Source organism: Pezoporus occidentalis, unplaced genomic scaffold, assembly GCF_034315485.1.
Source record: "Pezoporus occidentalis ecotype Australia unplaced genomic scaffold, CSIRO_AGI_Poc_V1 ctg9, whole genome shotgun sequence".
NCBI lineage: Eukaryota > Metazoa > Chordata > Aves > Psittaciformes > Psittacidae > Pezoporus > Pezoporus occidentalis.
The window spans coordinates 4,518,812-4,539,983 of NW_026916262.1; the positions used below are offsets into that span (position 1 = coordinate 4,518,812).

The window sequence follows — 21,172 nt, forward strand, 5'->3', positions numbered from 1 at the left end:
AGAGGATGTTCATGGAAACAGCAGGTCAAATGGTGCTTGAAGATATTTAAATGTGGTTATGAGTCTCACCTATTAGATCCAAATCAGCAAAACAGCTAAGTATCTCTGTGGATAATAGAATTTTTCCCCCATGTGAAAAGGGAGGAACCTTTACCTCCCTCTTTCTCCTCATTTGTCCAGATTGTAAACTGCATAGTGGAGATACTCTCGCTGCATGTTGATAGAGTCCAACATGATGATAGACTGATCTTGTCTGAGCCTGTGTACAAGGAAAAGTCAATTGCGAGAGTAAGAGGGAGAAGTGTACTCATCTGTCAGTGAAGAAAAGCAGAAGGCTGTGACCAGCCTCTGGGTTCGTAAACTTTGTTGTCTGCCAGTTAGGTCTAACCTCAGATAAAGGTATTTCCTGAGCCTCCTTTCATTAGGGAATTTTCCTCAGGAGGACTTATTTTTGTCTTAAGTGTTTTTTTTTAATAATGATTTTGGTAGGGAAACATATTCTTGATAGTACAGTAACACGTGAGTTATTTCACATTACACAAACACTGCCTGTTGTTAGGGCAGTGTTTTTGTCCAGTTTTCTATCTCTTTTGGTGATCAGACAAAATAACACGTGCATTTGTTTGTGTGAGTGAAGGACGATGTAGGACCTACTTGAAATGACTGAAGAAGGATGAAGTCAAAGAATAGCTCATGTAGCAGAAAACAGGTATTGGCTACCACAGAAAGGAGCCTGCCCCTCAGGGGTTGCGAGGTTGTGCTGCAGAGAATGAGGAAGATATAGCCCAGGTTGTGAAAATAAACTGCTTCTTGCAGAAGAGGTTGTACATCAATTTTACTGCATAAGTTTAACTTCATGTCTGTAAGTCTGCTGAACTGATATGCATTAGCTCTAGAAAAATTGTTTGTTGCTCAGCTGGTTTGCACTCAGGAGTATTTACAGTTTGTTCTTAACTCCTGAGTGATTGCATTTTACTGTGACAGGAAATACTGGAGATGAAAATAATGCGCAGAGAAGGTTCTGGATGGGTCACAGTCAGGCTGCCACCCAACTCCTCTAACAAGGGCTTCATAGCAGCTTGTTCCAGGCCTCTGAAATGATTTTTCTTCTAATGTAGTAGCTACCAACTGGCAATTAAATTTCTGTCTATAGAAAATGAGTCCAGCTGGCTCTGCTTCCTCTCCCTTGAGAAACTCTTCAAGGTTCTAGGTTCCCACAGCTAGGCTTCCATGGCTTCAAAGGCATAATTTGGCACATGCCCACTGGGCATGCGTTTGTCAAAGTACACATACAAAATTTCACTGTTGAAGATTTATGCCCCAGGGAAACTTCCACTCTGAGGTGAAGTTACTTCTTTCCAAATGCTGTACTTGAACTATGTAAGCATACACCCTTTAACATAATAATAGTGACTTCCAAATGCAAAGACATAGCCTCTGATTTATAGCAAGCATACCCACCGCAGATTACCTCTTAAGATCTCTGAAGGCAAAATATTATAGCAAGAGCTATTTGCCCTAGATTCTGCCTCATTACAAATTATCCTTTTACATTATGCTGGAGGAACAATAAACCAACCTCCTATTACACTTACAGAGTGGCAGACAGATCAAAATTCTCTCATTTCTTACTACTCCTAATTCAGAGAGCCATGGTGCTCAAGTCTAACCTCCTAAACAAGCCACACATTTTTGAGACAACACAAGTACTATGTTGGGTTTTTTTTCCCACCACACACAACTCGTTGTGAGGGAGGAATATTGAATGACAAGTAGTGCTCCTTCATGGAAAGAAACCGTGTGAGGTTTGTTCATCAGGTGAGACGCCCAAGCAGCCTGCCCAGTGGCTGTATCCTCTGAGAGTTCTTGTCTGATCTTCTGTTCTCATAAGCTTACTCCATTTAACAGTGTCATTTTTGACACACATAAGAATAGTTATGTGAGAAACCACAGATGCCCTTGAGAAAGATTTGGCAATGTACCATGTCCTGATACACAAGAAGTAATGTTTGTGCCACTTTGCTGCTGTCCCAAAGTAATGTGTTCAGACTGACTTAATTGTCTAGCTCCCACTTCAGTCAAAGGGAAAGGTGCGCTATACTAATTTAGAGATAATCTGACTTAGATTTCTTTGTTAGGATACAGCAACATGTTTCTGGAAGTGAAGATCTACCTCCATAGCTATAAAAGAGGCATAGACAACTGTCTTATCCCAGATGCCAGATTCTTAGACAGCTAAATATAAAGAGGTGGACATCATCCAAGCAGATGAAGCCAGATGCCTAGAGAACAGCTATATAGGGAAAGCAAAGATATGCAAAAAAATTCCAACTGCGACTGGGTGTTTGGCATCCTCCAGATTTTTTTCTGTGTCTGGTTTATGAAGGATCAGAATAACTCCAAATCAGACCAATTTTGCTTTTCAGTCACAGTTGTGGAAGGGCAGTACAGTTTTAGCACTAGAGATCCAAATTAACTGCTGATCAGGAGGGTGACATAAACTGCTGTGATGCCACAGAACAGCAGAACATGTATGCTTCAGGTTACTGCAGAGGTTGTCCCTGTGCTCACTTCTCCAACTAGTTTTCATCTCATGTGACGAATTCAGCAGAAAGGCTTGTGCAGGCAGGGTTAAAACCAGCAAAATAGGTAGACCTGTCTGCCATTTACGTACCATTTGGTACATAAAATCTGGTTTCGTTATTGTTTCAGGGCAAGGAGGGAATGGGACCATAGGCACCTAATTGGGGCTTAGTTGTCAAAGCCAGCTTTGAGGATGAGGCCTAAGCACCTAGGTATTGAGCCCAGAGGGACTTTGTTTTCAGAGAAGGACACTGCTCTAGAATTCACTTCCCACATTGGTTTCACCAAACCTGAACCTCTTGTCCTGCAGAACACCACTATTTTTTTTCAGTCTCAATCCTGAGGGCTGGTTTAAGCTTCAGGAGAGTTTCTTTCAGTGAAAAATGGCTAGTGTCAGTGGTGCTGTCTTGTTAAAGCATTTCGTATTTGTATTAATATCTGTAATGTGGCTTTTGATTAATTACAGCAAGTTTTAATTTATTACAACGTACTTAGCTTTCACAGGACAGTGTGGGTTTGTCTGTAGGCTTCCCTTTAGCCTGTTTTGTTACCTATAATATTCATTCTTTTGACACAGATGGTCACAAACCAGAGCTTGTTCTGGTTAGGAAGGTAAACCATTGATGGAGTTAGGACTTTCTTGGATGTGGTTCTATGTATTTACAAAGAACATGCAAGCTCCCTTTTCTCTGACTGCAGATGCATTCTAACCACCAAAGACAGTGTCTTTGCTTATGGCATCACATTTATTTTTGTTCAGTACCCCCAGTAAGCTATCCCTTTAGGCATAGGTTCCTTTTAGCTGCTGTGGTTTAGAACTGATTTCTGTGTCAGCCAGCTTGTTTTCTTGTACATGCATGCACACAAATACACCCTTACTCAAAACAATAACCAGCAGTACCATCTGCCCACATTATTAAGGATTTAGTGTGTACTTTTGCCTTGTCTTAGAAACCTGTATTACCTCATCAAAGAACTTACTTGGCTGTGTTATCTCAAATGGAGGGTGGTGGTTACTTTCGTCACCTTCAATGACTCTTCTCCCAGTCTTCAACAATAATGCATCATGTTCACCCTGCTTTTGCCCTTACAGGGTTTTCTACTTGCTTATCTTTCATTTATCTCTGTATTGCTTTATTTGATATTAAAATACAGAATGAAGGTGCTGGGGCTAGATTCCTCTCCCACTGACACAGTTCCGCCATCTTCTGTATCCACAGATACTAGACTACTAGACTAGACATACTACTTGACGCACATATAAATGAAAGAACAGATAGAACCACCTTGTTTTTTCGTTACTTTTGTCAACTCCTGCTATTTTTTTTTGTAGTTTTTTTTTTGTTTTTTTTTTTTTCCTGTTTCTCTGATACCTCAGCTTCTTTCAGTTGACTTTTAATGAGAACTGGAAACTTTAAGCAGCACTAAGGAAGAAGACAGAGCTATCTAAGGACTGCAAGGAGATTACATCTAAATTAAGAGAATAGAGGTTAAAGCCAGGTTTTTATCTGTCAAACAATCATCTCTGGAATTAGGAAATAATGCTCTCACAGTTAAGAAGATATTAACTGCTAAAGCTTTTAGATGCTCCCCTTGTCAAACAACAGCCGATGGCCAACAGCCATGCTGACAGGGATTCACTTATGTCATAGATTTTCTCTCGGGAGAAATACAAAGAAACATATGGGTCAGCATGACCCACCCCTTCATTACAACTGTGGAAAATGCAGTTTTTTTACAACAGAATAACATCTCTGTGATACCTTGGTTGTCAAAAACCACAATTATAGTCATTGTTTATGCATTAGGGAAACCTCATCCTAAATCTGGCACCATATGGGGGTGAAAAGAGCAGCTGCTGACATTTCAGGATAATCATTATGATCTAGCTGCAGATATGACTCAGCATGATGAGCCTGACAACAAGGGGAAAAAAAGCAAAGCAGCATGGGCAAGTTTCAAATGTCCCTTTAAGGCGCTAGCCCAAATGCATTTTCAAGGCGAGAGACTTTCAACACACAGAGTGAGACAGCTCCTTACAAGCTCCACATGGAAAGACTGGACAGGACTCCAGACCAACATAACTAAAAGAGTTGTTGATGTTTGTGTGTGTTGCAATCCAAGGGAGAATAATAATTAATAACTGCCTGGCAAGAGTTTTGGAATATTGTTTTTCCCCTCATTTTTGTGAATAATGAAACTATGCCAAGCAAAACTATGCAAGCAGCCCCACCTCCCTGTTTTCAACCCCTCTCTGAAGCACTAGCTCATCATTTTTCAGTGAGTTTGGAGATCGACTTATCTTTCTGATCAGAAAATAACGCAGATATTTGGTTGCTTCTGTGGTATTACTGAGCATCCCTGAATTCTTACAACATGCCACTACCTTCTCCACTTTCAATGTACCCACTTCTTTCCTATGTTGTTTGCAGAAAAATTCACTGTTGATGAGCTTCTGAATGTTTTACTCTCTGGACCTCTTTTTACCCCCTCTGTTCTTGGAGTGTTGATTTCCCAAGGCAAGGATGCTCTTTTTCTGCATACATCTGAAACATGGGTATGTTTTCACTGTCATGGGTGAGTCATTGTGACAGAAAGACACTGCTCAGAACTTCAGGAAAATACTAGACTTGCTACATATGAAGTTATGGTGCATTAGATCTGGCAACAAATATTAGTTGTCTTTATGCCATTAATATGTACTTTACATATCTTGTGCCAATCTCAGCCTTTTGGCCTGAAAGATTGTGTCATTTTTAAGGAAAAATCATGTACTCTAACCTCTGACTTGCTGAGAGGCATGTCCATTAGAAAATCAATCTTCAAGTGCTTCCTTCAGAAAATGCTCATTTTGGCAATGGATGAGGAGGTTCAAGTAGCGCCTGTCTCAAGGCTGAGGTTCACTCATGCTTTCCTCACAGGGCTGTTTGCATCACCCGTTCATCTTGTGCTGGGCACATGCCTGAATTAGGGTGGATGCAACTCCTGGTTTATAATGGTATAGAGGCCACAGGGCCTTGGGCAAAAATGATGTTAAGACCAAGCTTCTGGCCACCTTTTTGCCAATTTAGCAGTTTGCAGTTCATTGCTTCCCTGTGACTGAGGGCCTCAGTGAAGGATGTGACAGCAAATTGTGCCTAATGGTTGGATAAGTTATTCTGGCCTTTGGAAGCTGGCCTTTAGGCTAAAGGTTGGGCATTTCTCTTTCATAAAAAGAAAAAGAAAAAAGTATGCAGAGAATCAATAGAATAATAAATTGAGCTCCCTCCCCATTGATTTGTAGGTAGATGCTAAGGTTTTCAAAGCACCGCAGGAAATTTAGATGTGTGTCACTACCTTTTCTGCCCTGTTTTAAAAGAAAGTCTCTATCGTTTTGGCTATTTTTGTAGATTCTTTCAGAGCTCGAATATTCTGTATATCAATTCTCATATACATGTTTGGAGCGCAGCTCCCCAAATTCCTGTCATGCCAATTCAAGAAGATAATGTTTACCAGCTAATAAATATATTTAAATAATTTTCCTGCCTACTTTTTGCTGTGCAGGAGGGAAATGAAGCTAAAGAGTCTATGACCTGTGCTCTTGTAGCAGACAACTGAATATTTATGTGTTTATAATGGATATATGTTCAAGGTTCAGCATTGCTATCTGTTCCTATTATTACTGTTGTGCTATCATCATTATTATTTTGCACTGTGGTATAGATACCACTAAAGATCAAAGTCCTTTTGTATTAGACTCTGCATGAAGAAAGTGAGAGGCCCTGCTCCTGGGCTAATCACCTCTGCTCATGCTTCAGCTGCACAAGCATTTCACTTATGAAGTAGCCTCTGAATGTAGTTGGTCATCAAGGATGGAAGGTACATATCAGCTGAAGCTCTGTCATACTGTTCACCAAATTCTTCAGAGGGTATGGCTATGGCTACATCTGTATTTGTGTGATTTGGCTTTATTGATCAATGTTGATCACTCTACTGGTGGCTCTTTGATGACTTGGACATTTTGACTAATGTATTCTTGCACAACACTGAGATCCCGTCTCTGTAAAGTCTAACTATCACATGACTTGCTGTTCTGGAGAGAGTTCTCTGCACTTCATGACAAGTGATTGGTACTGAAAAGTTTAGAGCTATATGGATATGGAGGGGTTTCATCCTGTGTGGTGTACTGGAATGAGCTGATGCCTCAATGTTCTTCTGGAGAACTGTGATGCTAACACTTTTGGTGCATAATTACAATAAATGTAATAATTCTTGCAGAGAAGTAATATGTGAGTCTAATTTAACATGGATAATTCTGCTACATAATTCCTCTCTTATTACTATTTAAAAATTAATATATGCCCTTCACAGTAAGATGGCATCCATCATGCAGTCAAAGGAAAGGCCATTTAGATAAAGTTGTGGCATACATTGTAGAACTGTTAACTAGGGACAGAAACACATTTATGGCTGAGGTGTCAAGAATAACTGCTGAGTTGCATTGTCTGTTCAGGAGTTTTATTGCTTCGTATTTTTCATATTTTTAGTGTGATCTTTTATAAAAAATCAGGAAAATTACAAGGCATTGTTTAACCCTCCCATATATTTATAACACAGGCAAGATCTAGCATTATGGCTGGATAACATGCTCTGTCAGACCTGTGAGACTGATGTGAATAACACGTAAGATTTTTGCTCACCTTCAACAACACCGCCAAAACTGATGCAGTGTCTTAACTAAACCTTCTTTCTCAATGTGCTATTGACTCCGCAGTCTACAGTGGAGAGCTGTGTTCATAGCAGCCACAGTTAGAAGAGACAGCTGTTTTTCCAGCTGCAGTGTTGCAACCCTGATTTAGATGCCAAAGCAGAAAAAGTTGTTTTTTTAAACCAACAATGGTAGCAAAAACTGTCCTTCTAACAAATGTATGGTATTATTCCTCAATTCATTTTTAAGGCATTATGTTTCTCTTCCTACGTAACAGTACACAGAAGGAAACAATAAAACTTGCATCACAGATCTGGAGAGTAGTTTTTGGGCTGTGTCCTCATGCTGGTCTAGAGGAAAATAAGGAGCAGGAGGCTAAGCCAAGAACATGTGTGGAGACTGGCACCATGAGAATACTCCAAATTCCTGGTCCGATCCCCTCTGCTTTTGTATGCCCATTCTAGGCAATGTGACAATGTGTTTGCTTACTGGTTATATCACCACTGGAGACAGAATGTCCTCAGGGGTTCCTCCAATGGGAGGATGATTTGTTGGTTTAGCAATCATTAACTCATCCCTATTTTTTTTAACACAAATTAAAGTCGGCAGTAGAGTAGGCTCATGCTGCTCAGTGGCAGCTCCTTGGCAGCTCCTTATGCTCTCTGGTTATGTCCCCTATGCCAGTCAACACATGGAACTTCAGCCATTGTTTGGAGTTCTTCAGCTGGCTTGTAATCAGACATATTTTCCCAGAGATGTACTGGCAGGTAACTGAAAGATGTCTCAGAAAACATGTAGGATTTTCATTGAAACCACTAATGTATATATTAGCAAAGTTATTTACAATTGGAAGTAAGAAGCTGGACACCATGTACTCATGTGTTTTATCATCTACTAAAACAAGAATTTTAGGTTACTGAGCAGTTAGAACAAGGGTATTTAGGTACATGGAAATAATTTCAGTTTAGGACGAAGTCAGTACTCTCCACTGATTTCTGAGACATTGATGGGAAAGTATTTGTAGCATTCAGAAGGCTGCTGGCGGCATCAATCAAAACCTATTATATGACAAGTTATTTGCCTGGAGATCTGCTGTATTAAGATGCCATGTGGTTGGAATCAGATAATTTTAATTGTTATCATATGTAATTGTCAGCCACATAATCGTGTCTGACCAATCTTTAACAGTGTTTGTTTTTCAGACTTCTTTCCTGAGGCCCGAGCTCTTTGTAGATTACTTCAGTGGTCTTTTCAATATCAAAAGAAAAACTAGTTTTCAGAGGCTGGATATCGCAGTGATCCTACATCTGAACAATAGAGTGTCTGATGTTAAACCAACATTGTAATCTGACTTTCCCAAAAATTTCAGAGCTCATTACAAAATGCTATTTAGCTGTAAAAGCAGAAATGGAACCTTTTGTTCAAAACATGCAAAAGCAAACAGACAGATTCTGCTTTTAGTCACATTGTTTTGAATGGATTTACTCTCTGTTTTTGATAATGTATCTGGCTCAGCAAGTTTCTGGAAGATATAATATGCTGCAAAATGGGAGAAGCAGGGGAAGGATGCTAAAGTTATTAGTTATTATTATTTGATAGAAGCTGAAAGTATCAGAAGATATACTGTGGTTCTAATTATTTCAAAAATAACACTAAGGCACACACGTGGTTCAAAGCATACGCAGTGACAGTATTTTCATGATTAGTCTGTTAATACTTACTAAAATGAGTTCTGTTCCTTCACTGCATTTTACTTCAGGTTTGTATCTAACAAATAAGGGCTGTTCTCTCCAGCAACTTCTAGCGCTGCAAGACAAGTTGTACTGTAGAATTTACTTTATAATGTTTGATAGAGTTTTTCTTTCATAATATCCCTTAAGGTAAGATTAAACAATGATAATCCACCTCCTTAGAAGATGGTTCTTAATAAGCAATTTTCTTAATGAGGCATACCACAGGCAGATGAGGAAATGTTGGCTTTGGTAAATTTGCATACATTTATACTCAAAATATGATCAGTTTGTCTGCTTATATATCTTCACACTATCTCCAGTCATTCTTATGTTAAACAAAAACCTCTAGTTTTAGTTAAAGCATGTCTTCCTCGTGGCCTTAAGAGATCATAAAATGTATCTGGGATATCCTTGGAAAGCTTTTTCCAGCAGATAAGCATCTTTATTGTTAAAAAGGCACCTTACTTTCAATCTGCCTGGCTTAAGTTTCCAGCCCATGGTTCTCCTGCTAGATGGAAGAGTCCTTTCTTACTTGGAATTTGCATCCTGTGAATTACTTATGTGTACAGTTCACCTCTTTCCATCTGCCTTCAGATTAACTAAGCAGATGGAACTGTTTAACTTTTAGTTTTTGGTTGGTTTGTTTGTTTGCTTACTGAAAGGAATATCTTTGTGATTCTTTCCTGTACCATTCCCAATTTCTGATTGACTGCCTAGCCTTCGGCTTTGTATATCACTCTGCCAAACTCAAGTCATCCACAGATTGTACTTAGGGATATGTTTACATGACCATTGGTGAAATTGCTAAAGAATATTGAGCCTTATATAGAACTCAAGGGAACATCAAGAACATTCATTCAGTTGTAAATCCCCACTGATGCCTAGTTTTTTGAGATCAGTCAGCCAGTTTTTAACCTGTTTGATACGTGTTTTGCTGCTAAAATCATAATAGTATGTCAATTTCTGTGGATATTAATTTAACCCTACCTTCCTCCTAGTTCCTTCTCTTCTGTACTATTGCAGTAGCTGAGTGCCTTCCACACAGAAATAAATACTGTTAAAGAATTCACATTGAAAGGACTTCATAGTATATCTGGCACTTCCCCTACATCACGATTTAACAGCAAATAGTTTATTTGGCTGTTGTGCACATTTTGCAACTGGTTGAATACCTACTTGACTAAGCTGATATCAATAGAGTATCTGGCGGTGTAAAAGCTTAACCGCATACATTAATTGCAAGTTACCTTCCAGTCTTCACTTTGATTTGAACAAAATATTATAGTATACATCCAGAAAGTATAAAAAGAAAAGCCATTAATGACATACACAAAGACAATATTACGTTTGATTTTGTGGTTCCAAATTTCAAAACATGACGAGTTTAGTTTCTCATCCTAAAAGGGATCCATTGTAAGTGCTAAAACCGGCATATGTACTATTGAAATCAGGAACCTATGTCGTTGGTATTCTTCAAGTTACATAATTGAATAAGACGTGCGTAACCAATGTAACTATAATGCAATGACAAGGAAATTAGCTTCTACAAGTTTTGGCTATTCAGTATGTTTAATGTACCTAGATCCCCCAAATACATGTATTTATTACCAAACCCTGTGGATAAACAGAAGTAAATCGGCCCTGAGAAAACCCGCTGATAATAATATTCCATAGTTGGCATTCAAAGACATTGTTTTTAGTGCAACTGCTGTAGAGCATTTGTACCTACAGTCTGAAAGACATTAAATAGGAGACTAAGTAATGCAAAAAACTCAGTCCTGTAGCTAATAAATATTAACAATAACAGCAGGTATAACATAAATATGCCTAAATGCAGTGTAACTAATATGTAATTAGTATATCAGTGTTAGGTAAATGCAAAAGGAGCTGAGAAGAGTTAGACATAGACAAGGTAAAGGTCCGTGTATCTCCATGACCCTCCTGAAACTGTCGCAGGTTTTCTGACCTCCACATTTTGCGGAGAAGGTGAGGAATCCTTATGGCGTCTCCAAGAGCAAGACTTATTTATTTGCATCAGGTTGGATTTGCTGGACAAGGAGAGGAGGACTTTTTAATTTATTTTTTAACATGCATATCTTTAGCAGCTCTTCTCTAGTCACCCGTCTGAAGGAGACACTGAAATACATGAGTTCATCCAAAATAACGAGGCGCATTAGGACAAAGTCTAGGAAAAATGGTGCTTTAGCGTAGAAGGAATTTCTGTTGTGGACAAGCATCTTAATTCTGCCCAATAAGAAATTCTTTTCTGACTGCAGCAACCTCAAAAACGGACATCAGGCAGATCAAATGACTCCTGAACTTTGGGGGGCATTGGTGCTCTTTAGCTCTGAAAATAAGTAGACAGATTGTTGCACTAACTTGGGATATTGACTATGAATCACACAGTGGCTCTTGATAATTGTCTTCTAGATCATTAGTATGAAAGGGGATTCCTACACCAGAAACACTTCACCTCCCTCAAATAGTACTAAAAAAGTCCAGCAGTGCAAACAAGTAGTTGGCTAAATTCAGTGTTCACATACATGTGCCATTTAGCATTTGTAATCAGTGAGAAGCTTCTGTATACACCCCAGGGCAAAACCTGGCTCATCATATGTAACACTTTAACATTAATTTAGGATGATTAACGACCAAGTCAGTAGCTGTGTAATATTTGTGAATTCTATTCTACCACTGCTTAACTTTATATTATTTTTAAATTTACAGCTGCCATGGAAAATGACCAGAAATCTACAATCTGAGAAAACTCATCCATCATCTTCAGGCAGTCTTCCAATCTGTTAACTTTAGCTGCTACTAATAAGTGTCTGAGTCCAGGAAAAGCAATTATTACGATGTTTCACAGAATAGCTTCCAGATAGCATATGATGTAAACTGCTCTTGGGCAACATTTCTTCTAAGGAAGGAGACTTTTTTCTTCAGTAAGCAACTTCACCAATGCGAGTGTGATAAAAATATAGGTAAAGAGGAAGAGCTGTTGAAAATTGGGGTTGACTGTAGCTGCTGTGGCCATTTACACCTTCCAAAGACTTGGGTCACAATGCTTTGTAAAGCCCTTGTTACAGGTTCAATCAGCGTGCAGACTTTTTCAGTAGGTATTTCAGAGTGTATTCAGAAAGATATTCAGATATATTCAGGTATATTCAGAGAGATATTACATGTGATCGAGATGTTACCACTAACATGTCACATTACACAGGCCAAATCAGGCATCCTGTTTGACTGCCGGTTCACATCCAGCAAGCGATATTTCACCTACTGTCTAACACACATAGCCAGTAATGCAGAACAAGCCCAAACTCAGTGCATTATCATCTTTATTTTTTATTATTGCTGTTTTGAGGCCCATAATAAAAGCGCAGCATCACTGTAGGCTGCGATCAGTGCCCTGATCTGTATGCTTGCATGCGTCAATCACTTGCATTTTTTTCAGTGGTATGCCACCACCACATGTGGACATGGTGCAGTGGCAGAGTGACCTGACACTGGTGAGCGTTGCTGTTAGGGTGTTGGCTGGCCTGGAAAGATGGAAGCCTCTCCAAGCTAACAATGGACTACTGTTAAGTGACTTAGGTGGATATCCTGCAGATGTGGACAGGCCAGTGGATGAACTCAACTGAGCTCCAAATACAGAGCTGTTTCTTAGAGAAGGAGAAACCAAAAGAGAAGAGGGTCAATGGAGCAGTGTATGTTTTATCTAGGACTACCTTCACTGCAGCCTGATTTCTGTAACAGGGGACCTCTGGTGAGGGACTGGGGAGGAGAAGCTGGCAACTCATCTGTGACAACAAACATACATCAGTAAAGCTCTCTACTTTAGGATCTTAGAGCCAATGCATTTAGGATCAGTCAGACAATCATATGGTGGCATCTTATCAAACCTCTCTGATAGTTTTGGGCACTGGCTAATATCACACCTCTTTATTGAAAGTTGCTCACTACTAGTTCCTTGCTGTTCTTCACACATCCTTGTAAGCAGAAGTTAGCTCATGAGTAACTTTGGAATCAATTCAGTCTGCCCCACTAGACTCCTTGATCTTGATGGCTGTTGTTAGCAGGTGACATTCAGCATGCTTCCAGACACCCATCTACCTCATCAGACTGAATGACTTGTCTTTTCAATTCCACTTCTGTAGCATATTATAGATCGTCTTGATGTGTTTGGATTTTTGATTGCAGACTTGCTTTCTGATCCTTGAAGAATTTGACACTAAGAGGAAAGCATGGTTTGGATTCCTTCTGAACATTTCAGATTAATGTGCTAGATCTTTCTTCATAATATGCAAACAAAATTCAGATACCCATTTACCTCCCAAGCAAAATTTTGGTCTTCAATGTTATCATTGTTTGGTAGGAGAAATGAGAACAACAGCACCATGGTACACATGTAATCTTTGTCTGGCTTAAAAGCAGCTATTCAGTATATCAAGGTGTTTGCTTTAAATCATCAAAGCTGTTTTGGCCAGCAGATGTGCATCCATACAAACATATATATATATATATATATATTCTTAAAATATATGTAGGCATCCAGCCTAGCACATATATGTCTCTGTGTGTGTGTGTTTTCCTTATATATATTACTTGGTTATATCTTGTACGTTAATTCTTCCTAATAAATATGTAAAAGTCCTTCTTACATATACATACACATATATATATATACATGTTCCTCCTCAGCGTGGCCTCTTGCCTCTAATTGTTGAAGACTGATAGATGCCAGCAAACAATTGGGGTTTGATTTCCAATAAGAGGGTAAGACACTTTGCTGAAAGGTCAGCAATTGCTGTTTGGGTATTGTTGGCTCCCTGGACACCTTGCAAATAAGTGCCTGGAAAGGCTAATCTTGCATAAAGCTTGTGAGCTGATCGGAGTTTGGCTACAGGAAGGTCTATGCTCTGTGCAGGTCATAGGCAGTTTAAAATACTCATCGCCTTAGTTACATGTCCTTTGTTCTCCTGGGCAGTAGTTCTGCTATTGTGAGATGGAAGATGTTAAAAATAACTATTTTCCATGGTACAGGGGGAATGAGAAATGCTGCCTTACCAGGGTTTTTTTTTTTTTGCTTCATGTGAATTGGTTTTGGGCATAAGTGATGTAATGTATTAAAATGTAATAATGAAATTGTGAGCAGGAAACATGCTTGATTCCCGACAGCATTATGCTACCTGTAATGTTGAGAAAGGTGAAAATAAAAATTGCATTTCCTATGTGACAGCTGCTCTGTAGAACTAACAGGAAGTCCAAGAATCATATGATTTCGAGGGTAGAAATTATTATAAGCCTAGTGAACTGAAAAAGTGCTACTTCCTACTCCCTATTGTAGCAGAAGAGTCTTTAAATTTAATATGCAAATTAAGATGTGTATGAGCAACAAATATCAATTTAAAGTCACTCTTTGCCATTAATTTGAAACCAGAAATCATCACTGCTTTCCCAGAGACACTAATTTTCAGTGAGAGCAGCTCTGGTCTCTCTGGCATGACTCTGTTATGCTATTTTACAGCAATGTGCTCAGCCTGTAAAGTACAAACTATTTATGAGTATAAAATTTTTAATCCTGATATTCATTTTCTTGTATAAGACAACCTTGTTTCCTGAATCTTTTCAGACCTATCATTCAGTTTATGTTCATAACAGGCCTTTGACAGTTCTGTATCTCTTCCTAATGCAAAAAGTCAGAGGATAAACAAAAGTGTTCTTATGTCTAAATGAAAATAGCTCTGGTCTAGAGCAATGCCACTAAAGCACAAATGTAACAGTATCTATTAAAAAATAACAAATAAATCACTAGATGTATAATACACCATTCCAGACACACCGGACTGTATTCAGATTCATATGAGCCTTCTGTCTGACTAATTTACCATCCTGAGAGGTATAGGAAAATGGGTGGCATTTTTTCAGTTTTGTACATTGCAACTTAGTGAGGTCCCCAAGTTAGTATTTCTTTGCATTCTCCCTTTGTACTCACTGTGTTTGTCAGAAGAGTTGCGTGAATGAAAATAGATCTGAATTCTGCATTGCTTTTGGGGGTTGGTTCAGCGAGGGTAGGCAGCTAAAGAAAGATCTCAGGAGAGACTTCCACGACTTCTAGTCAAATCATTAATGAAGACCTTTAGAACATTTTGGTCTTCTGCCTTTCTGAAGAGAAATAATGATCCTACCTTTGAAAAAGGTTTTGAAATTGCCTGGGATGTAGATATTAATCACTGTTATACCTCCTTGCAAGCAGTAAGAAATGAAAGACTGAACAGAAAGACTGTTTTATTATATTTACAACAATGGAACTGGAATATAACATTTTTATTTAAAAATCAAGCCACAGATTAAGTTTTGATTGCAGTATTCTGTACTGAAAATAAGAATAATGGAAGCAATTAAGTATTCACAGTCCTGCTCTCACACAATCACCTTCCATGGTGAGCCTGTTTATGCAACTGAGTGTGCCATACAATTGTTTTTATTACCTTCTTATAAAACAGCCTGTATAAAACACTTTTTTTTTGATTGTTTCTTTGTGTATTGTTGAGCATGTTTGCATTCTAAAAGGCTTTGCCTCATTAAAGCAATTGCTGTAAACTTGCTGTAGTTCATTGCTTTTTTTCCCCCCTTCTCCCTTTGAGCACTAGAAATAACCCACAAAGAGCTCTTGCCCAGCCTGGATGTTCTGTGTCCCCCAAGGCTAGCAGTGGGAAGCTTCATTCCCAGGACAAAAAAAAAAACACCTGTGAAGATTTTCTTTAGCTGGAGCATCAGAACAGCAGTGAGCCTGAACAGGGAGGGGAAAAAAGTGGTTGAACTCTTCCAGCTCTAGCAGCCTCTGCTCCCTCATCTGATGCAAGCAGAAGAAGAGCAGAGATTTCCAAGTACCAGCTTTGTTGCATAGAATAACAGTGGTATGGGTTGGAAAGGACCTTAAAGATCATTTAGTTCTAATCCCCCTGAAGGATTATGTGAGGGGAGGAAATAAAGAAAAAGTAGGTGGGTCCATCATGGAGCAAGATTTTGATTGATTCTTTTATGGGTATTGAGGTTTTCAAGGGGGCAGGGCCATTCTTCTCCTCTGCTTAAGATAGTCCCACCCTCTGCCCACATCTAAGATTCACTTCATCACGGAAGGGACTTCAAATTTCTCCCCATATTCCATAAAATCTCAGGTACCCCTCCCTGATCAGCTGGTGAAATGTAATAAATGCACAACACCTGCCAAGGCTTTCAGCAGTTTGTTTCTTGCTGGTGGTGGGGGTTGAAGAGAGAGAACTTCTATGATTGCATGCAGGTGGGCATAACTACAAGTAGACTGTAAGCATGGCAATAATAGAGGCAGAGCCTATCTGTGGAAAGGCTGATGAAGTAGTCTCCAATATTTTCCCTTGAATCAACCAAAACTCCTTAGAAAAATGGAGTCTTGCAAGTGGAGGAACCTACTGAAGATCTATAGGTAAATGTGACAGAGTACAGATGGCTGGGAGCTTTCAGAAGGAATGTCCTCAAATCAGAAAATGCTGATTTGTCAAACCCGGAACTTTCAATGATCTAAAATAGCTGACAACATGTAGGCCTATAATCTCTTTAGGTTGACCCAGGGGCATGAAAGCACCACACAGCATGGGCAGGTTCCAGGCTCTTGGATGCTTCAAAATAAGAACTTCTGCTGTTGGAGATGTTCCAGTTTAAACAGATGCCGAGACAATCATTAGGCAAGAGGGTGAAAGAGCCGAGCTGGTAGTCCATGAATTACATCACTGTGCTGGGAGGAGCAGATGGAAGTCCAGGTCTCTTCCCAGGTTGATGTGTCATTGCTTGTGCAAAGTGAAACAGTTTCAGCCAGGGAAAGGAGCAAAACCACCCCACCCTGCTCCAGACTATTGAGCTGATCCTGGACTAGGGCAGATGTTATTTCTATACAGGAATGGTTTTTACCCAGTTCTTCAACAGCTCAAGTGAGGGTACTAATCCCTGGCTGTTGACTGCTCTGAGCATGCCCTATTTGAAAGGCCTTGGTAGCATCTTGAAGTACAACAGCAGCAGGGACCTTCTTGAAACTGTGAGATCTTTCACTCTGCATGGAAACCATTTTCCTACCCAGCTCTAAGAAGGAACATGTAATTGAAAAATGAAAAAAGATTTTAAGGCCAGGAAAATACATAGCACTATAGCACTCCATAAAGGGGCCCTTTATTTTCAGGAGTACACTGAAAGAACTAATATGAGTCTCTTGATATCTATAGAAATCCCAAGCAGAGCCACAGGGATAACTGAATTAGTTCTGCAGTGTGCTTGGAGCAGCCCCAGGTGAGGAAAGCCATGATTAGTACTGCTGTCAAACAACATGCACTGCCATACCCACAGAGGTTCCTTCCTTCAGATTGCAAACCCAGCGACCTGGAGATGCTAGGGCTTACTCCTCACCATCCTATAGCCTTTTCAGCACTTCACTTCTGCATAAAAGAGTTTTAAAGGCTCAGTGGTGCAAGCAGTTTTCTGACCCCCCTTTCTCTGCTGGCCACCAAGGTGCTGTGATGAAACACACAAGGGGCAAAGTCACATGGAAACCTGATGGACTTTGTTAAGAAGCCATTAGAAAACCTGCTGTGCATGAATATAGGAAAATGAATTTAATCTTGCTTTCCTATTTCATGCAAACTCTCATTTAACTGGAGTTTTACCATCTTACACTCTCTAGTATCACCACGAGCAGTAGGCTAGCTCTGCTTGTAAACCAGATACGCCAGTGGTGACTGCAAAGGGTTACGCCAGAAATCTACTCCCTTCCTGGTGAGCTGTTGCTCATGCTGTTGGCTATAATCCCTGGGAGGTGCCGAACACCTACCTTTCAGCATCTGACTCCAAATCTCTATTCTTTAAATAAACCCAGACTTTAAAACCACAAACAATTCTTGCCTTTATGATCACGTAACTTCTTGGAGAAAAGAATTCCCTCCAAATGCCCACACCAGTTCTGAGTTTGCCTTAACATTGTTCTTATTGCAGTTATACTACTTCAGTGCAAGATTGTTCAAAACATCTGCATTGTTACCAGAGCTGCTATGATTTACATGTCAGCAACTGCAAGTTTGTCTTATAGCTTTAAAAGTGCTCATATCAGCATCACCTCTCCTTATCTTGACACCATCACACTACTCCGCTGTATCTAACTCTGAAGAAGTGGTTTGTATTTATTTGTTGGTTGTCTCAATGATTTTGGAAGCTGCCAGTGACTTTCCTAATTCAATAATGCTGCTACTACAGCATTAATCATTCATCATACCCTGAAAGCAAAAGTGGAGTGATTTAAGAACAAAAGGATTTAAAGAAAAATAAACACATGACCCACTGCAGCTGCTTTGAGGAAAGTAGCAATATATGCATGGCAAAGGCAGTAATGAATAGCATCTGCTTTATCTGTGGAAGAGCAAACAATTGTAGACATTGATCATTTCTCAAAGAGAGTGGTGTTGACCAAAACCATGGAGGAAAGCCATCCAGAAGCTATTTTGTGCAAATGAAGTGCAGATTTGTGTATATGAGTCGATACACCATTTGCTGTTTCCTTTCATTAAAACCACAACATTAGCACTGGAAAACGATTATGATGGTTACAGTCAAAGCCACTGTAATGCTCAATTCACAGAGAACTCAGTGAGGGCAAGAGAGGAAAAAAAAATCCTTCAGATCTCAGAAAAGTGTGTTTTCATGCAATGAAGCTTTGGTGGAATAGGCTCAGGTATCTTTTCATGCTCCCACTAGCCTATTGTGCAAGTCATTTATTGCATCCTCAGGGCCACGCAATGGCACAAATAGCACTCTATTACCACCTTGGTTTCCTTGCTGTATTGAGGCCAAATCCCACTACTCACAAAAGTGGGCCAAAGTAATTCATGATGTGTCTTGGTTGGCTTTATCCTGAGGGCTGTTTTAGCCCCCTGGATCCTAGAGACAGAGCTCTGCAATCCCCCCAGAAGCCACACATGCCTGGAGTCTGCTCAGTGCTTCATGCTGACCTTGTCCCATGCCCCTATCCAGCACGAGCAGATGAGTGTGCAGGAGCTGTGCAAATTAATACTGGGAGGAATTACTTTGCTTTACATCCTGACACATCTCCATATGTGAAGAAGGGTTTCTGTTCAGGCATAAGTATTTGAAATTGCTATTCATTATTCCATGCTCATGAGGGGATTGCTCTGTGAGATGCTCACAGGAGGGGGGATGCAGGGTTATGCCCTGTGACAGTGACGTTCAGCCTCTGAGCAGCTGACTGAGGAGCTCTTCATTTTTTTCCCTATTTAATGTTGTCTTGTTGCTCACTTTCATTGCTATGAGGTGACTCCTCCCAAGATTATGCAAGCTTTCTGCGTTGGGCTTGAGCTTTTCCCTCAACAAAATCAGGAGCGAAACCTCCGCTGGTCTCAGTGGCAAGGGACGGGAACGCAGGCTCCACTGTGCCTACAGCTGTGGAGTGAAATCCTCCTTGAATTGCCCTTCAAAGCCATCCCTTTGCCTGGAGTTACTCAGGACTAGGTCCTGCTTGCGTCTTAAAACCAAGCAAACATCCTTCTTGAGCAACAAAGTCCGTGTTCTGAGAAGCAGCTGCTGTACAGTATCCCCTCACTAATGAAGGACCTTTCAGATGAACAAACCTTGATGGTAATTTCAAAGCGGTGATGTAAGAATCCAGTTTGCTACTCACATTGTCCATCTCTTCCCTTGTAGGAAAAGGGCAAGTGAGATTTCTTGGCATCACTTTTAGGTCTCAGTTAAGTCTGGCAAATGGCTGGTCCCGAGAGCTGACTCTCCTCTTGCCTCCTGTAAAGCTGCAGCCACATGCTTGAGCATAGCTGGGGTTTGGCACACTAATGCTCTACCTCTGCATTGCTGGGAGAGGCCACTGAAAATATACAATCCCCAGACGGGAGCGATTTAGTGAAATTAAAAACAGACAGGGGGCATTGAAACAAGGAGGTGTCAAATGTTCCAGCTGCCCCACCAAGATTTTGATGTGGCTGCTATGTATACCTGTCTGTCTCCTCTTCACTGCTGTCGGAGTTTGAAAGTTAAAATGCACAGAAGGTGTGGAATTAGAGCAAAGACACACACCCCCTCACAGACACACACATGCGCTTTTAATTGTGTGTTATTACCAGTTAATTTCAGCTTGTCTAAAGGCAGGAAGAAAACAGCCTACAGTGGTGCTTGGGCCTCCAGAGGTATTGTAAAACATAACATCCAAAGGCCTTCCTTGACTCCATTGCTTCCTCTAGCCCACAAAGAATGTGTTAATTCACATTGTTCGATTTTTCCAGATGCTGTTGCTTTCCCACTGTAGTCCTACTTCTTTCTTTTTTGTTAGAAAATATGCTGTAATGCCCAAGTGAATGGTAACGGTGCTGCCATTATCAAGGATAACAAGCGAGAGGAAGATTAGGAAGTCAAGATAGCTTTTTACGGGCCCAAGTAGCTGAATATCTCAAACAGAACAAGAATGCTTTATTTGTATATACCACAAGCTTGAAGGCTTCAAGGAAATCACAGCATTGCTTGGGTTCACAGGAATTAAAGGGGGAGCTGAGGAAGATTTTTATTACATAAGGTTTTGGAAAGTTATTTAGTCTCAGCCTCCTCTTTTCTAGTAGTAGTAATGGTACAGCATATGAAACAAAGGTGTCACTGAAGTAAACTGGTAAGTTAAAATCAAATGAATTACCATACAGCATAAATCTACCACTGCGGAGTGACAGGGTAACGTTTACATTTCCTTATTAATGGTGAGAAAAGGAAAAATTCTAGGAGACCTTTAAAGCGTTTGGATAGTGCTTAGACTACCAATATTTAAAAATACATGGATAATTTGGGAATCATGGACCAGTAGGAATCTTCTCTGCATCCATTAAATTAATCAAATGGCAAGTAAAAGTAAAATAGAAACAGGGATATGTAAGCAGATAAGGTCTGGCACAGATTTTGCCAAATCATACATCCCTAATCTCTCTGAATCTTTGCCCATGCCCACAGGAGGGTGGACAGAAGCAAACTAAACATCCATCCTTCTAGGCTTCCAGTAAACCTCTTAACAAAATGAGCACAAAAAGCTAAGTAAAAAACCCAAAGCTTCGTGGAAGTTAATCTGAATATTTCCATCAATCAA

At 40.0% G+C, this 21,172-nt stretch overlaps 1 long non-coding RNA gene across 1 annotated transcript in view; it reads left to right on the plus strand.

Annotated features, from left to right (window-relative positions):
- LOC134156774 (uncharacterized) overlaps positions 1–15,606 on the plus strand; it is a 39,803-nt gene extending 24,197 nt beyond the window's left edge. The window contains exon 2 of the long non-coding RNA XR_009962055.1: positions 11,731–15,606. This is a non-coding gene — a long non-coding RNA (uncharacterized LOC134156774). The remainder of the gene's footprint in view (positions 1–11,730) is intronic.
- The last annotated feature ends 5,566 nt before the right edge of the window (positions 15,607–21,172 follow it).